General features: G+C 34.0%; 1 pseudogene; it reads right to left on the bottom strand.

Annotated features, from left to right (window-relative positions):
- Nucleotides 1-229: 229 nt before the first annotated feature.
- LOC149558872 (carbamoyl phosphate synthase small chain, chloroplastic-like) lies at nucleotides 230-18,220 on the bottom strand (annotated as a pseudogene).
- Between the last annotated feature and the right edge of the window lie 1,483 nt (nucleotides 18,221-19,703).

The raw sequence follows: 19,703 nt of genomic DNA, 5'->3' as shown, positions 1-19,703 counted from the left end.
TGATGTGCAACTTTATCTTTGCATGGAGTTTCTTATGCTTTTAATGTTGGTCAGCTTTTCTTTGACTACGTATTCTTTCCTTTTAGTTACCTGTTGCTACATGTTTTGATTGCATTGGATATTCTTTTAACTGCACGGGGATCCCTTTTTGATGCAGTGATGTCCTTTGTTCCTTCTTGAACCTTTAACATAGAGATCCTCCCAAAAGCTTGCATGATGATGCTTCTCCTTATAATTTGACTGCCTCACTATTGCAGCTTTGACCCTCTATGTTTTCAAAGGCATCTCCATCATTTAAAAAGATTGTCGTTTCTACACCTTTTGGTAATGTAGTAAGATCAACTGCATAGTTGTGATTTTGAGCACTAATAACAACTCTCCCACTCCGCAGATTTCATACAGGATGATTGCCTCCATGATGGCCAAATTTCATCTTGAAAGTTTTACCCCCTAATGCTTGGCTAAAAAGCTGATGTCCCATGCAAATTCCAAATACTAGAACTTTACTAAGCACATTTTTAACATTTTCTATAGCATAAGGTACTACAGAAGGGTCGCCTGGACCATTATTGAACAATACACCATCAGGCTTTAGCTTCAGGACTTTCGAAGATGGCCATTTACAAGGCACAATAGTGATCTTGCAACCATATGAAGCTAACCATCTAAGGATATTATGTTTTATCCCAAAGTCATATGCAACAACATGCAATTTGTCAAAAACCTTTCCATCTGTGTTAAAATTCCATTCTTTACCTATTGTATCTTTCCACTCATATGGTTGTGTACATGTGACAACTTGAATTAAATCCTTGCCTATAATGTCCCATTGGTGAGCCATGATCAAAAGTTCATCATCAGATTTTGAAGAATCAGTTCTCAAAACTCCTATAAGACTTCCTACCTCCCTTAATCTTCAAGTGATTGCACAAGTATCCACATCATATATGCCCATAACATTTGTCTTTGTTAAATACTCTAGTAGGGATTATGTTGATCTCCAGTTTGGGACACAATTGCTCAGGTTGCAAATCACCAATCCATCTAGAAAATATTCCCGTATTGACACTTATTACATCCCCTGTCACAATTTTGATGAATTTAGCCGAGTTACAAGGTAGATCTGACTAAAAAAAAAAATTGTTTTCAAACACCTAATTTCTCAAACTAGCCTATTGAACCCATTGTACTGATTGGAACTAAGTTCGACCACTTATCAATCAATTGAAACTCATTTTCATTAATTTGTAAACTATCACTTTTGCATTAGGAGGTCCTTTGACTAGCCTTAAAAAATGACCAAAACACCTGATTAGGCCCTGGAATCTGACCCATTGACTCTCTCTTCTACATACTCTTACCCTATCAGACCTTGTCTCATGATGAATTCTCAGTCAAAAGATATTCACTATCAAAGTTGACCTCTCAGAATTACCTGCAAGTAAACATGTTAGAAGACAATAAATTGGGTTCATATTTGGTCTTGAAAACTGGGCAAATGAGCACATGGGGAAATGAAAATTGGGACACTAGTTTACTGTCATGAGAATAGTATGGATCTGTGATTTGGGCTCATGAAAAATAACTGGGCGCAAACGGTGAGCATTCAAAGTGAGCTACTTGGATTTTGCAGATTGAAACAATGTCAAAAAAAAAAAATTGCAAATGGAATTGACCTGGAAAAGTGTGCAGATGGATTTGTCAAGATGTGAAAATTGGCACACTTAAAGTATTTTTAAAGTACAAAAAAAAGTACAATCTATTCAACCTCACCTATCATCGATTTCAAGTTATAACATCACAAACAGGGGTACCAAATGATTTGCTCCTTCTAACACTAGGAAAAAGATAGAAATTGCGTTTGGAATCGTGTTTGAAAACTGATCAAATGGATTCATCATAAGATGGAACTTGAAACATAAAAAAGTCTTTGACCTCTAGAATACAACACAAAAGTAAACTCATCATTTTAGTCAACTGGTCAAAAGTTATAGCTCGTCAAATAGGGCTTCCCAGAATTTACACAATTACACAAAAGCATAAAACAGTAACTGACCAACTTTCAGGGATTCAAAACCTAATCAAACGAACTTGAAACGACTCGAAATCTCAAAAATAGGTTCTTGGGTATGGACACTAGATATTTCCAAAGTGGCAGGTCATGACACATTGTTGGGTTAATGACATTTAATGGAAAACACAACCTCATGTAGCCGTTTGACACAGGGGAAAATGCAAAAATGACAATTGCTCAAAATGGGACTTCACAGAATAGCTCGGAATGTCAGTTTAACTTCATGAAACACATAGACGAACTGAGTGGAAGGTGCTAGAAGCATTAAACACCTCTTAGGCCTCAGACTAATAGCCAGGTACAATCTCATTTAAAAGCATTTATAGGGCTCAATTTTCTCAATGGTACTCAAAATTGACCTTGCAATTTTTAGTCCTAACACATAGAATTGCAAAAATGATTTAATTAGTAACATGTTTCCTAGAACATAGACTATGGTTGGCTAAATAGAATTTTAGTAGGTTTTTACTTAGCATAATAAAATAATATAGGTAGTAATTGATGCTCTTAACATGAAGAATTGTCCACAGATGTATGTGAGGAAAATCAAGTAAGTATTGAAGGCCAATGTGGGGTTTTAATACTGATGCAACATAACTATATAAATTTTGCAAAATAATGATCAATAGTTTGGTTTTATATTTTTTAATTATAGAAATATTTTACAATGACATTAAATAGAGTTTTACTTCTTTTTTTTTCAAAGAATTCTTAGCTTTCAACAAAGCTCCCTTATTTGTCACAAATTGGACAACTCAATAATTATATCTTAATTTTGTGTATAAGTTGTACTTTTTGTTTTTTACAATTAAAGATATATTATTTTTCTTTATTGAACTTAGTATCTATTTTTCAAAATTTTATAATTCTTATTACTTGTATTTATTTTTATTATTATGATTATACTTTTATTATTTTAATTAAGTGCTTATCTTTGGTATTTATTACTATTATTATTTCATTCAACACTACTGTAATCCACCATGTCTCTAATTCTAAACACATCCAATCTTTTAAGTGAAGAGAACGAGGTCTCTCTAACTTATTAAAATTCAAAGACATTCTATTAAAATTTAAATTAGAACTTTTATTAAACAACTCTTACATTCCTTTTCATAGGTTCCTTGTATATGTGTAAGGTCATAATTTTATTTTTATTTAATTTTAGTCTGGTCAACCTACATTTATTGTTTTCAGTTCTTTCTTGTAACTATGAGATCCCAACTATAACAACTATAAGGTAAGGAACACAAAAAGATGATGACTTTGGCTTCTTCATCTTGAGTCATACCAATAGAGGTTTCTTAATATAATAAAGTGTTCAAATTATTTATACAATTTCACATTGTAGTAACTACCTTCATTTTCAGCTTGTAGAGCTTCTTCATAATAAAGATTGTATTTGCAGTTAACACTGTCTCATACATGCTTTGAAGTTTGTCCCAAACTTTCTTTTTTGTCTTTTTCTTCAAAACTTTAAACACGACATTTTGTGATAGGGAGAGAAAAATTGATGCCATCACCTTCTCATCTATCTTTTTCCAATCTTCATCCATCATCGCAATTGGTTTCTTTCATTTTTTGTCCCAAACTTCCTTTGTTGTCTTTTCATTTAGAACATTAAACAAGACATTTTGTAATAGCAAGAGAAAGATTGATGTCATCATCTTCTCATCAATCTTTTTCCAATCTTCATCCATCATTGCAGTTGGTTTCTTTGATTTTTTGTCCCAAACTTCCTTTGTTGTCTTTTCATTCAAAACACTAATTTTGACATTTTGCAATAGCAAGAGAAAGATTGATGACATTGCCTTCTCATCAATCTTTTTCCAATCTTCATCCATCATTGCAGTTGGTTTCTTTGATTTTCCTTTGATTGTGAATGATAAGTCTCGTTTGATCCACAAGGAGCACATCTACACTTTCAACATGCTAAATTGTTTGGCTGCGAATTTCTCTCATTTTTGCATCTTCCATTTTCCTCAAAATTCAACACCAATTTCCAATCTACACCACTTGTGCTCTAAAACCAATTGAAAGGTTTTGGATGTGAAAAGGAAAACAACAGAAGAATAAACAATTAAACAAGAGAAATACGACACTAGATTTATCATGCATCACCACAAATGTGGCTATGTCTAGACTCCAGAATATTGTATTAATATAAAATGATTGTTTACAAATGAAAGGTCTCATAAAACCAAGAGACACACTATTAGAGGGAAAATAATATTATGATCATTGGCCTTTTTATTCCCAACATGTGATAGTCAATTAGCACATCATGTTCTATAAGTTTCTATAAGTTACTTGAATCAATAATTGAACATTAATTTGTCATATAAAATAAAGATAGAAATAATTGTTATAGCTAACTTCACTTAACCTAAGTTTCTAAATTGATTACCAGATTCTAATGGCTTTTTATTAATAATATTGTCCTTAAATATTTATATAATTATTTCTTTTACTCCTAAATCCTTAATAAAAACAATCATCTAGTTTTATCCATCTTTTTAACATTCTCAGTAACATATTTTTTTTCGGTCTAAAATTATATTCTAACTTCAGCTTCACATGAAAAGAAAACTCCTACATCTTAGGTAAAACGGAGAAACTCACCAAACAGCATTGATCGTCTCTTTTGTTGTCTTTTGAATATCAATCAATAAAGTTGAGTTTGTCATCTACTCTCATAAAATATAGCTTTAAAACGTTTGTACAAACAGTTTCTCCACATCCAGCTTGCACAATGTCTTTTTCCTGAAGAATACAAAACGAAACTAACAACATGGTACATAAAACAGATATTTCTGTGTCCTTATCCAGAAAAGCAAGCCTGATTGACAAAAAAGCTTTATGTGATCTCAATTATAATATCAAATCAATGTTGCCTTTTCTCAAAGTTTCAGTGCACGTTGTAATTCATATTTATTAAAACAACACAAATATTTATTATACAATTGATGCTTCTCGATTTTGTATGATTATTTTTACATCGAATTCAAAAGCATACAAATAAATAGTTTCGTACGAATTATAATCCAACTTTTTCCATCAAATCTTTTGAACTACGTGTCCTGCAATATTTTTTTTTCATTTCAGATTACAATCCTGACAATCAATTTTTAGTGTTTAAAGCAAAATGCAAGAAACGTGATTGTCTACAGATATAATTATTATGTTTGCCACCATGGTTCGACAAGAGCCATTTGCATTGTAAGGTTTGCTGCAGCTTTTTATCAGATATTAGATTCAAATTATTTCTAGACAATTTAATAGCCATATATTTGGCACTCATTTTATTCTGACAATAGCTGAGAAAGTGATGAAAAAAAAAGTCACACCAGAACTTTTTAATCCATTGCTGCTTCCCCCAATAAGAGTTAAAACATTGAACTGCTCAAAGTAGCATTAAGCCCGTTCTCAGAAGTTGGAATAACTGTGCTCGTTTTCTCTGTGTCTCATATAGAACAGGAATCTGCTGTAATGTTTGCGTGTACTTGGCATTAAAAGAGATGGTCCCATCTCTCTTGGGAAACAAACAGAGTAGATGGGGCCATCTCTTTTATGATTAAAACAGAATAGATGGTGCCCTCATAAATAGTCATTAAATATAAATTGTATTTAATCATATTAAAATATTATAAATTTGAGTGATTGTGTATGAGTACATTTCAATCATATATTTTACTTTGTAAAATTTAGCAATATGTTTCTGAGGATAAGATTTGGATTGTATATAAGATAAATATGAGAAAATAGATATCTTAATGACATTAAATTCAATATGTCAACATTTTATTGTTTCTAGATTTGTTTGTATGAGAGTTCTTTTGAACATTTTAGATCACACTTGTCATGATAAAAGAGTGCATAAGGACAGCATAAAACTCTTGTATAGTCATGTTTTGAAATGTTGATAGAAAATCACTCACACAATCGTATCTAGAAACATCAAAATATTAGAATTTTTTCTCCATGTAATGTTTCATATTGATGATCGGATCACAAAGTGTGGTCCAAAATGTTGATGCAAAAACTCTAACATAATCAAATTGAAAAACAACAAAACATCAAAATAGGATATCTTATTTGTGACTACTACAATATAGTGATCAAGGTTCACAATTAAACAATAAAGAATGTTGTGAGAGGTTATGAGGACTACTAATACATGATTATGAAAGCTTACCATGTGATAACATAAATATTAAATCTTAAGAGCAATGAAGAAATAGACAATTTTAGGTCAAAATACTCAATACAAGGAACTAACCCTAATTGGTAACTTTTCAGCAAAAACTTTTTCAAGAATGGAGAATGAATATCCTATGAAAAATTTCTTGGCTCTAAGTTGAAAGAGCTTGATGCTATAACTGCAAAAAAAAATATAATAGGAATATAGGTATAAAATTATCATGTCTAACTTTTAGTTTGTGTGAAAGAAATGTTTTACCTAGCTAGTTCACCAATTACATCTTATTCACATTTCTTAATTAAGGTTTAATTATGGTACCCATATATAAAATCTATTACTTTATATGTCTCAAGTAATAACATTTAAGACACATCTCATAATCTTATGCAACTTTGTGTTTATCTTGACCTATATATCAAAGAGTATTATCTGTATAATCTCATGGTTGAGCTCTCTTTTTCTTTTGTTGAAGTTTCTAGACCTTGGATTACTACAATCTTTAGCCAAATCTTAACATGGTGTAGAACATTATACACCAACTCTTAGAAGTGTACTTGATTAATTAATAATAATGTGTATTTTACAATTCAAAAGTCTCATGATGTATATGTGGTAGCAGTATATATGTCAAAATAATAATTAGTATCTAACTCATGTATTTTACATTATATTTTGTTTCAAATTTAGATTTCACATAAGCTAGAAGATAATTCAAATGGTTAAATACCTCATTGTAATTATGAAATGTACATGCCCATGACAATTTCCTTTCTGATTTGGGCCTATTTTTATGGAAAGCATTAATATAATTAGATAGCAACAAATGAAAAAATCATGTGCTAAATTGTACTCCTTTCTCAATCCATATTTACCTCCATTTACCACTTTTATTTTTCTTAGGAGCTTGGTTGGATAAAAGTCTAGTAATTGGGATTTGGTTTTAGATCAAGTAATTCAATTTGTGTATAATAGTTTGGTAAAAATAAGCATTGGTAAAAAAAGGGCATTTGAAGTAGTCACCAGTAGGAGTCCTAAGGGAATTTCTTATGAATTACATCAAGTCATTACATGAGGAAATCAAGCATCATTTGGAAATTACAAATAACAAAATCCAAGAAGAAGGATGATAAAACTCAGAGACATAACAAATTCTCAATGAGAGATAAGGATATGGTTCATTTGAAGAAATATAATTTTGAGTTGGTACTTATTAAAAAAAAATGGAGATGAGGAAGTTTAGACCTTGTGGCCTTTAAGAGATTTGATTCCAAGATTGTTGATGAAGTGAGGTTACCTTGAGATTTAGATATTTTACCTGTATTCAATATTGTATATTTGTACATGAGTATTATGAAGATGGAAAAATCTTGGATGATGATTCATCTATAAAGAAATAATATCCTAAGAAGCAATTTTATAGTATAGAGAATGGATTAAGAAATAGAGTTAGAAGTTGTACAAGAGGTAAAGAGTGTACAGAGTTTTTGAGCAAGTGGATGGAAAATCTAATTGAAGATTCTTCAGGGATATCTCATGATGAGTTGGATCATTTTGATTCTACTCAGGAATCAAAGTGAGAGACTCACTTTATTATCAACTTTGTGTGTCTCATTTAGGAGCATTTTGTGCTCAAAGAAATCTTGCATCAACCAAAAATATTATGTTTCTATTTTTCTCCATTCACTAGTTTATTCTAGTTTGTTGATTGATTTAGTGATCCTTGGTCTATTTGAGTCAAAATTTATGATGTTTTATGTATGACCTAAACCTATTGTTGTTCATGTTCTTAGGATCATAGCTTATTTGGATCTATGTTTATCGAACTGTGATTTGTTCTCTTTCTCAAGTAGTATGCTCTTCATGAGTTACATTGGTCAATTTTGATCTTGTGATGGAAATATATAACAATGGATCCTTGGTGGAAATTCTGTTTATGGCCTTAGATCATTTGAGTACCTAAATCTAGAACTACAAGCTTTCAAATGGTTTATGTCATTTTTTCCTTATTATTTGGGACCAGACCTATTTGTTGTACTACATTTCCTGTTCTTGCAGAATGTTATGGATCTTAGGGCTGGCCTTTGTATTGTGATGCCTATATATTTTAATATAATACATCTCAAGAGAGGATTTCTTAGATAGTTAATATTTGTGTCATTAGTGTTGGTTTTGGAAATATAAGAGGAGTAATTGAGAGGGGAGGGGTGAATCAGTTACCATAAAAATAAATCCTAGATCCCTTAGATATTAGTACAAAAGGAACTCTAAAAATTAAACTCTATTGATACTCAAAAAAAACACACAAAAAATGTTTTAACTCAATAAATATTGAATATGCTCGGCAAACATTTATCATGAAAATCTTAAGATATTATCTATGATTACTTATTACTTTAACTTAGTTCTAAACACATGAAAGAAATAGTGTGAACACATTTGACACCAAGATTTAACGTGGAAACCCAATTTGGGAAAAATCACCAATTGCAACTAGTTATTGTTTTTCACTCTTATGAAGTGAGCCATGTTAGGAGCCAATTATGTTAAAGGTTAAAAAACACATTTTTAGGTGTGACCCTATTAGAGGATTTAATCACCTTGTTAGGAATGGCCTTGTTAGAGGTCTTTAGACAATTCAATAGAATTGCCACTGTTAGGATAAACTACAAACAGAAATAAAAAACTACATGAAAATATAACCAATAAAAGAAAAATAATAGATCACATAGAAATAAACACAAGGCACCAAGATTTAATGTGGTTCACCCAATCCTTGGGCTACGTCCACCAAACAGCAAGTCCAATCTTATTACAATCTAGTGATTACAACCTGATTACAATCTGTAATCCCTTACAACTCAATACCGCCGCAAGAACCAATTTTGTATCACAACATAATGAAAAATACCCAACCCTAAGCCTTTTTATACAAGTATTAAACCACTTTAGGGTTATAACATGTCGGTCATATGTCAGCCATAATATGTCGGCTACCATGTCGACCACGGTCGAATTTTTTTTTTCTTCGGGCTGATGCCCCGAACCCCACTATTTATGAAGTATGTATAGTACTTTCCTGATCAATCACCACAATCTAACAATCTCCCACTTGGGGACTGATCAGGCTCCACACTAAACAACAATCTCCCACTTGGAGACTGATCCTGTAGCAATACAACTACCACATGGTGCTCCCACTGCATCAAACCACCCTAGACTCTATTGTTCTTTTATTCATGTTCAGTCTGAAAGACCAACCGAAGATGAAGAGGAGTTCAACTTCTCCCTTGTTACAACCTTTGTCAACATATCTATTGGATTGTCATTGGTATGTATCTTCTCTAGCTTTAACTGTCCATCCTCCAAAACTGACCGAATGAAATGGTACCGCAACTGTATGTGTTTGGTCTTAGAATGCAGAGGTGAATTCTTAGCAAGATGAATGGCACTCTAACTATCTGTAAACAAATAATTATCCTTTTGAGGATGTCCCAATTCTTCCAAGAAGAAATGAAGCCATGTCATCTCCTTTGTTGCCTCTATAGCAGCAACATACTCTGCCTCTGTAGTGGATAAAGCATTAATCTTCTGTAACGTAGAAACCCAGCTCACAACTGCCCCACCAATAGTAAAGACATAACCTGTAGTACTCTGCCTGGTATCAATATCCCCTGCCAAATCTGAGTCAACATAGCCCTGTAAATCAGTAGTAGAGCCTCCAAAGTGTAAACACTTATTGGATGTCCCTCTCAAATATCTGAGAATCCACTTGATAGCATTCCAATGCTCAAATCCTGGATGACTCATATACCTGCTAATGACTCCCAGTGCATGTGCAATATCTGGCCTAGTGCATACCATAGCATACATCAAACTTCCTACAGCTGAAGCATAGGGTACCTTGGACATCTTATCCTCCTCTTCCTGTGTCTTGGGACACATCTCCTTAGTCAATTTCAAATGACTAGGTAAAGGTGTGCTAACAGATTTAGCATTCTCCATACAGAAACGTTGCAACACCTTCTCAACATAATCAACCTAAGATAGCATCAAGTTTATGTTCTTCCTATCTCTACAAATCTTCATACCAAGGATTTTTTTTGCTGCCCCCAAATCCTTCATAGAAAATGCATGTGCTAATTGGCATTTCAGCCCCTTAATATGATCCATGTTAGACCCAACTACAAGCATATCATCAACATATAAACATAAAATAATGTAGCTATCATCATCCAACCTCTTAAAATAAACACAATAATCTGAATGACACCTGTTATATCCATGCTCATGCATAAAACTGTCAAGTTTCAAATACCATTGCCGAGGTGCTTGCTTCAAGCCATATAAACTTTTCTTCAATTTGCACACTAAGTTCTCCTTACCTTTGACCTCAAAACCCTGTGGCTGAGCCATATATATTTCTTCATCCAAATCACCATGAAGAGAGGCTATTTTAACATCCATCTACTCTAAATGCAAATCTTCAGTAGCCACAAGACTTAAAATAGTATGAATAGAAGTCATTTTAACAACAGGAGAAAATATCTCATCAAAATCAATTTCCTTTTTTTGTGCAAATCCTTTTACAACTAACCTAGCCTTAAATCTTTTCTTACCTCCTTCCTCTTCTTTCAACCTATAAACCCACTTATTCTGTAAAGCCTTTTTACCTGCAGGCAACTTGCACAAATCCCATGTCTTATTTTTCAGAAAAGAGTCCATTTCATCCTTCATTGCAAACTCCCACTAAATCTTAGTATCCACCTGCACAGCTTCATCATAACTTTCAGGTTCACCAGCATCAGTAAGTAAAATAGAATACAAAGAGGGAGAAAACCTTTGTGGAGGTCTAATTTGCCTTGTTGATCATCTAACATTCACTGGTGTGTGTGGTATTTGTTGCTGCAGTTGTTGCACATCATGAGGAATGGCTAGAACATCAACTTTTGGAGTATCATCCAACACTACATAATCATCTTCTTTCTTCTCATGTTGCTGCAACAGATCTTTGTACAATACTTTCTCATTGAATATGACATCCCGACTTCTAACAATTTTAAGATTTTCAAAATCCCAAAGCCTATAACCAAATTCATTAATGCCATATCCAACAAAGACACATTTCTTTGATTTAGCTTCTAGCTTGGTTCTATCTTCAGAGTCTATATGAGCAAAAGCTTCACAACCGAAGGTCTTGAGAAAAGAATAACTCACCTTCTTACCAGTCCATGCTTCCTCTAGAATACCACAGCTCAAAGGAGTAGAGGGACCTCTATTAATCAAATATACTACAGTATTGATAGGCTCCACCCACATGTGTAAGGACAACCCAACATGCAACCTCATGCTCCTTGCATGCTCCATTATAGTCCTGTTCATGCATTCAGCCACTCCATTTTCCTGTGGAGTCCTTGGAACATTTTTTTGTCTATGAATACCATTAGTGGAGCAATAATCTTCAACTTCATGACTGCAATACTCACCACCATTATCAGATCTGAGACATGTTAATTTCTTACCAGTCTCATTTTCAACCAAGCATTTCCATTTCTTAAAAGTTTGAAATACATCAGATTTCTATCTAAGGAAATAAACTGATACTTTTCTAGTTGCATCATCAATAAATTTACCATAATAATGAGAGCCACCAAAGGAAGATACCTGAGCTGGTCCCCATACATCTGTATGCACAAGCTCTAATTTCTCCTTTTTGTTTTCCTTCCCTGTCTTTACAAAACTCACTCTCTTTTGTTTTTCATGCACACAAAATTCATAGAAATCCATATTCACACATTTCAGACCTGGTAAAACTTTCTTTGAATGAATTAATTTCATACCTTTCTCACTCATGTGCCCAAGTCTATTATGCCACAGCATTGTATCAGAATCTACAGCAGCTATTTGTTCTCCTTGCTCAACTGCAACAATTGTTCCTGAACATTCATTTTTCTCTGAAACAATCAAAGTAGAAGGAACAATATGACCTATACAAAGATATAAGGTGCCTACTTTCACACCTTTTTCTACTACAAGGGAACCTTTTGAAATCTTCCAATTTTTATCATTAAAAGTAACTACACAACCCTCATCACCTAGTTGCCCTGCTGAAATTAAATTTTTACTTAATTTTGGAACTTGTCTTACCTCATGTAGTAGACAATGATTCCCATTCTGCAACTTAATCTTAATTTTTCCCTTTCCAACAATCTGATAGGGTTCATTATCCCCCAAATAAACAAGCCCAAAATCCCCTTAGACATAATCAATGAAATAACCTCTATGAGGTGTAGCATGAAATGAAGCACCAGAATCTAAAACCCATGAATCATCAACACTCTCTAAAGATAGAAGCAAAGCATCCTCTTTGGATTTGTTACTTACCACATTTGCCTCCTTGTCTCCATCTGATTTATCTCCTTCATTTTTCTTTCAATTCCAGAAATCTTTCTTTTTGTGCCTTGGTTTCCCACAGTACCAACAATCATTTGGTCCTCTCAATTGAGACCTCCTCCCCTTTGACTTTCCTCTTGATTTCCCATGATTTCCAAAGTTACTTCCTCTTTCAGTCGTTCTACCCTTGCTTTCTGCATTTAAAGCACTTCCTGATGTAGATCCACCGGAGGATTTTCTACGAGTTTCCTCACTTAAAATAAAACCGATCACATCATCATATTTTAGGGTACTAGATCCAGGAACAGAATTACTCACCGCCATTACCAAGCCATTCCAGCTTTCAGGCAAAGAACACAAAATCAAGAGAGCCCTAATTTATTCATCAAAATTGATACCCACAGAAGATAATTGACTAATAATAGTATTAAACTCATTTAAATGATCTGCAACAAATCCACCTTCTGCCATTTTCATATTAAATAAATGCTTCATGAGAAATACCTTGTTTGAAATGGAGGGCTTTTCATATAGTATCGCTAGGGTTTTCATCAAATCTTCTGTCGTCTTTTCTTTTGTAATATTAAATGCCACCGATGGTGCCAAGAATAATCGAATGCTTCCAAGTTCCTTTCTATCCAAAAGATCCCATTCAACCTCTGACATAGTTCCCTGATTCTTGGCTTTTCCTTCCAATGGCCTCCATAAATCCTTCTGATATAGATAATCTTCCATTTGCATCTTCCATAACTGGAAGTTCTGCCCATTAAACCTGTCAACCCTCAACTTACCCTCATCTGCCATCGCTCCCACTCAACTGTGAGACTCCCACTTAACCGTGAGACTTTCCTGTAGAGGATAATTGAAAGACAACCTCGCTCTGATACCACTTGTTAGGATAAACTACAAACATAAATAAAAAACTAAATGCAAATATAACCAATAACAGAAAAATAATAGATCACACAGAAATGAACACAAGGCACCAAGATTTAATGTGGTTCACCCAATCCTTGGGCTACATCCACCAAACAACAAGTTCGATCTTATTACAATCCAGTGATTACAACCTGATTACAATCCGTAATCCCTTACAGCTCAATACCGCCGCAAGAACCAATTTCGTATCACAACATAATGAAAAATACCCAACCCTAAGCCCTTTTATACAAGTATTAAATCGCTTTAGGGTTATAACATGTCAGCCATAATATGTTGACTAGCATGTCGGCCACGGCCCAAATTTTTTTTATGAAGTATGTACAGTACTTTTCTGATCAGTCACCACAATCTAACAACCACCTTGTTAGAGGATTTACAAATAGATGCTAAGCCAACTCTATTAAGAGATTTAGATCATTGCTACAATGGTTAGAGAGTAACACTGACTTGACCTAATTTGGATACAACTGAATTGCTAATTACAGATCTCAATTATAGGTTGTATACTTGATCCTTCTTGATCAAATATATCTTTTTAGATTCTCAGGGATATTCTGCTTATCATTCTAATTCACTTCCTCTTTGCATCATTAGATCTATAAAAACCTTCCATGCATTCACATACTTCTCACACTTTTTAACCCTCAACTTGACCTTTTACTTATATCTTTTATATTGTCAAGTTGGCTCAAATACAACTTAGAATAATTAATATTCATCTTCTCAGTCGGTTAGAACCAAAAGATAAATCAATTGAATTTAATATGCCAAAACAAGAAAATTCTTTGTTAGCCAACCTTGCTTGGTAGACACTAACTCATAAATTATTTTTGTATGTTAACCAAGTGAATTCAGTTAACACTACATATTTGAAGAGTTCCTTTGGTAACTATGTGAGCTTGATTAGCATTGGTTCCATCCAACATTTCCTTCATTAACTGAGTGAGATTGGTTAACACTCATCTTCTGCAAACTTTCCTTTGGCACCTGAGTGAACTCGATAGATACTGCTTTCTAAACTAGGAAAACTCTGGATCACTTGGTAGCCACAGAAAATTATCTTCAATGTTTGAGTGAGTTCAGCATATATTGACTAATAATGATATGACATTTTGTGGAACATCAAAGATAATACACAATTAATCAATTTTTTCAACAATCTTCCTCTTTGGTGTTGATGGCAATAAAACATGTAGTAGTACAATGAAATTTTAGAGAAAGAATAAAGTAAGGAAAATATCCTTAGTTTCATTCTAATTCTCATCCATGAGAACTCCCTCTATTAGTGTGAACTCATTTTTCCTTCAGTTTCTTCCTCTATCAGAAAACTTCTATCAAGTTTATTCTCCCTCTTTGACAATTCTTTCTATGAGATAGCAAAATTCTCAACAAAAATTTCTATGAGATATGAAAATAAACTTCTCCCTCTTTTGAATCTCATGCCAAAGACAATATTTAGTAAATATCAATCTACCTCAAGCATTGGTTCATTTGCAATATGCCCTTCCCAATTCTACATTAACTAATTGATCTTCAACATGCTCTAGTTAATGCATCACTAAACTTCATTTAGTGAGTTTTGAATAGGGGAATGACCCCTAGCTTACCTCTTAGATATAGAAATGCATCCTTAGGTAATGACTTGGTTAATATGTTTATCATTTGTTCTTTTATATTTACATATTCTAGTCTGACTTCTTTACCTTGCACCAATTCTCTCAAGAAATGATATATTTTGGCAATGTGATTTGTTTTGGTATGCATCACTAGATTCTTTGATATATTGATTGCACTAGTGTTATCATAATATATGACTACTAGATCATTTATTTCTATCATCATACCTATCAATAGTTAGTTGAACCAAACAATATTAGAACAATTAATTAATACTACCACATATTTTTCCTTTGTATTGGATTCAGAGATACAATTTTGTTTCTTGCTTGTTCAAGACACTAGTCTTTTACCAAGAAAGAATTCTCCACCACTAGTTTTCTTTTTTTCATCAATACTTCCTGCCCAATTAGCATTTGTAAATATTTTAAAGTCCAAATTGCCTCTTATTTTGTACCATAAACCATATTCTTCAGTACCTTTAGGATATCTCATGATTCTTCTAACTACCATCATGTGATTTTCATGATTCTTTTAACTACCATCATGTGATTTTCTTTGGGACTTGTTGAGAATCTTTTCACTATCCCAATTGCTAATGCAATATCATGCCTTGGATGCATTACATATTACAATTTTCTAATCATTGATCTATATGTGGTCCAATCTATGTCTTTGGAATCATAATTTTTGGAAAGCTTATGTCCAATAGACATAGGGGTTCCAACTGGTCTTGAATCCTCCATTCCAAATTTCTTTAGTATCTCCTTGATATACTTAGATTGAGTGATGTAGATACCATCTTTTTTCTATTGAATCTGTAATCCAACAAAGAATTTTATCTATCCAAACATAGACATCTCAAATTCTTTACTAATTTCTTCTAAAAATGCCTTGCACAAGTCATCATTTCTTATGAATAAAGTGTCATCAACAAATATTTCTACCAACACAATCTTCTTATTTGGTCCTTCTTTGATGTATATGTTATTGTTATGATTAGTTCTTTGAGAACCAATCTATATCAAGTATTTATGAAGTCTTTCATACCAAGCTCTGGGAGCTTTTTTAAGACCATATAATACCTTGTGTAATTTGCAAACCATGACCTTTTTGCTAAGATCTACAAAACCTTCTAGTTGTTCAATGTAGACTTCTTCATCTAGAATTTGATTAAAAAATGCTGATTTCACATCCATTTGATAAACTTTAAATCCTTTGTGAGCAGCATATGCTAGTAAAGTTCTAACACCCTCTAATCTTACAACAAGAGAAAAAGTTTCACCATAATTAATACCTTCTTCTTGAGAGTAGCCTTTACATACCAATCTTGCTTAGTTTCTAGAAACTTTTCCACTTTTATTCAACTTGTTTCTGAGCACCCACTTTGTGCCAATTACATTTTTATCCTTGGGTCTAGGAACAAGAGTCCAAGTTTGGTTCTTCTTTATCTACTCTATTTCTTCATTCATTTCTTCAATCCAACTTTCATTATCCAAAGTATCTTTAACATTTCTAGTTTCAAATTCAGCAAGTAAATATGTACATTTTGATTTGCTTCTTATCATTGTTCCATCTAATTTGTCTTCAATAATCTGATTAGGTGCATGATGCCTTCTAACATATCTTGCCAACACAAGCTCTTTGGATATATTGATTTCATCATCAACTTTAGTATCAAGCTCTGGTTCCATTATCTATGACTTGGGTCCATCAAACTCAATTTTCTCTAGCTTGGTAACTTCTAACTATGACTCAGGTCCTCTACACTATGACTTAGGTTGCACTATCTACAACTCGGTAGTAGATGAAAATTTTGGGGACTAAAGAGGTGAAGCCTCTTTTTTTCCAGACAGGCTTGGCAGGGTATCAAGTTCATAGTAAACAAATCTCCTATAATCTTTAGGCTCTTTTCTTCTTTCTTCTTCACTCTTTTATGCAAACTCATCAATTCTCACATGTGCACTTTCTATGATTTTATGAGTACAAAAATTCAAACATTTATATGCTTTACTTCTGTAGGAGTATCCTAGGAATATGCCTTCATCACCTTTGATGAGATATCCCCGACAGGATATTTGCCTCTTAAACACCAAAATACTAAAACTTCAATGATTAGGCATTTTGTCAATCAGTTAGCAAACAGGCTCTGATAATCCTGTCTTAAGAGCTACAAAACTGTGCTACGACAATTTATCAAATATTTTAGAGCCAACTTTATTTGCTAATAGGAACCTGTCATTATTTTCAATTGCAAATGTACTATGATAAAATATTACTAACTAGATGAACCTGGCAAAGAAAAGAATCGACATTGAATCTTCAATTGTGAAAAAACTGGTCACCGAGCAGAAGCTTGTATTTCCTCTACCTTCCCATTACGGAAATACTGACCGCCAACCTTACCTTGTGGATGCACCCCCTATGCTGCCTCTGGCCAGTTATTGGACGAGAACAATGAAACTGGCCCTCTTATCTCTGTCACCAATAACCTCTTTCCCTTGTTGATGGCAGTTTAGGCAATGTTACTCCCGCAATGAAGATCTGATTGAACCGTCCAGTCCAAGGAGGATGACATTGGTCCAGATCTCAATCTTGCACACCAACAGATAATGTTGACCTCCTGATATAATTTGACAGTGATGAATGTTAATCCTGCTGCCGGCAAACTGATATTGGGCCCAACACGAATTCTAATTTCGGCATCCACGCATTTCAGACCTCCTGAGACAATTCGGGTCTGCGAGCACAAGGAATACTGCCGCCGATTTTATATTGTTAATCATTGTTGACAGATTTGCATAGTGTTCAATGGCTTTGGGTATCGCAACAGTAATTGCCATCTATATGTCAATGTGGACAGTATTAACAGTATGAGCGGCGGAAGTGCAGGAAGAGTAGCTTACGAGAGTACAATTCCTCTTGGCAATTCCAACTTCACTACTCATTTTCAATTCTGAATCAACTGGACTCATGAAATGAATCGATCGGGCCATGATTATGGGGGTGATGGACTTGTTTTTTCATGGCGTCTCCAGAAACTGGTTACCACCTGGGGTACAAAACTGATGGTGGGTGGCTCGGTCTCTTCAATCCCAAAAACAACGGTAATTCTACTAATCAGCTTGTAGCTGTTGAGTTTGACACCTATAAAACTTCCTGGGATGATTATAGCAATCACATTGGAATTGATGTAAACAATATAACATCTGAATTCTCTGTTCCTCTAGATCAAGAATTAGCTAACAATGAGATATGGGATGCTAGGATAGAATACTGTGGCCAAGCAAATATGTTGACCGTGTCTGCTGGATCAGAGGGCAAAATCGCAGGCAACTTCTCTTTCAAGATAAATTTGACAAGATATCTTCCTCCAGATGTTGTATAAACCCTAAAGTTGGCCTTAAGCCACAAATGATGCCCTGATGAAATGACTGCAGTGTCACTTCCAATCTGCAATAATTCAGATGATATTTCACACCCTCAAAATTGCGTACCAATTGAGAGTTATCGTTCTCAATGGCCAACTGTGACAATTGCGAAAACCCTAGGTTCCACAATGCACCTGTGATTGAATCACAATCTGAAACACAAAGAGAGATAATCAACTGCCTGATTCGAATGGAGCCCCGGGGTGCCTATTTATTCTTTTTCTCCATCCTCTCCAGAGACTTCTAGAACCTTTTTGATCTTATCCCTCAAGTGACTTTATTAAATACTCCAAGTAACTTTATTAAATATAAAGTTATCTTTTAATAACTATTTATTTAATTAAAATAACTAATTAGTCGTCCTTGGACAACCATTAATTAAATTAATTAAATTGAACTGTCACCAAAAATTGGGGACATGACAGTCCGCCCTTCCTGAAATTGCTTGTCCCAAAGCAATGGCTGAACCATGAACCAATCAGCATGCCTGGGTCCCAAATGTAAATCTGTGTATCATCCCAATCCTCATCATACTCCCGTGGAGAAATCATCAATACCAGTAACTGAGAAACTGTACTCAACATCCAAACAACTAACAATTCTGATGAAATCGTCTGAAAACCAACTGTAGATGTTAGTAGAAGAAACCATTCTGCAGAACTCAAGCCAACTGAATTAACTCTATCAAAACTCAAGCCCCCGTCAGAATGACACTTGCACCCAACTGCATGATAATAGCCATAGGTACCTGAATTACTGCCATCAAATCCAATCTCTGAAAAACTACTCCGGGCGTGTCGATGCTACAGGCTGAGTAACTTGCAACTACCAATTTTATTTTCAGAATATGGTGCCAATCTATTCCCTAATGGATGATAAGAAACTGGAGCCAATCTACATCTACGTGAAATAAATTCTTCTATCTCTGTGTCAAAAGAACAATGATGAGCGTACCATACCGTATAATGCCGATAAGAACCTCCAAACTCTGTTGCTGGCTCATCATCACTGAACTGAGAATCAACAGATGGCTCCATTTTCTGACTTC

Source organism: Cupressus sempervirens, chromosome 5 (assembly GCF_028749045.1).
Source record: "Cupressus sempervirens isolate cs-2001-9-10 chromosome 5, ASM2874904v1, whole genome shotgun sequence".
NCBI classification, from domain to species: Eukaryota; Viridiplantae; Streptophyta; class Pinopsida; order Cupressales; family Cupressaceae; genus Cupressus; species Cupressus sempervirens.
The sequence above is the reverse complement of the archived record's forward strand: the minus strand, read 5'-3'. Positions and strand labels throughout refer to the sequence as shown.